The 311-nt window shown below is 54.3% G+C and overlaps 1 protein-coding gene across 1 annotated transcript in view; it reads right to left on the reverse strand.

Annotated features, from left to right (window-relative positions):
- Nucleotides 1-96, reverse strand: part of LOC119587066 — a 26,966-nt gene extending 26,870 nt beyond the window's left edge. The window contains exon 1 of the mRNA XM_037935814.1: nucleotides 49-96. The gene's annotated coding sequence lies outside the window, so the exon portion shown is untranslated. The remainder of the gene's footprint in view (nucleotides 1-48) is intronic.
- Nucleotides 97-311: the final 215 nt, after the last annotated feature.

Raw genomic sequence — 311 nt, forward strand, 5'->3', positions numbered from 1 at the left:
TCACCACATCACTGGGTCATTACAGTGACCCAATGACCCTTCACTAACCTTTGACAGTGAGTGTGACCGCACGGCTTATCTTCGGGTCAGAGTTCACCTGGCACTCGTACACGCCGCTATCCCTAAAGGTGGTGTACTTTATGTGGAGCGTCCAGTCATCGGAGTTCTCGGGGTGGAGGACCTGGAAGTGGAAGAGAGAGAGAGAGAGTGGAGTGGAGTGCTAAAAAGATGGGGGTCTGTGGCTTCATATTGGTTTAGGAGTTTCCCTTGGTGGGCGTGGGTGGAGCGAGGGTGGGGTAGGGAGGGTAGTG

This window comes from Penaeus monodon, chromosome 22, assembly GCF_015228065.2.
Source record: "Penaeus monodon isolate SGIC_2016 chromosome 22, NSTDA_Pmon_1, whole genome shotgun sequence".
Classification (NCBI taxonomy): Eukaryota; Metazoa; Arthropoda; class Malacostraca; order Decapoda; family Penaeidae; genus Penaeus; species Penaeus monodon.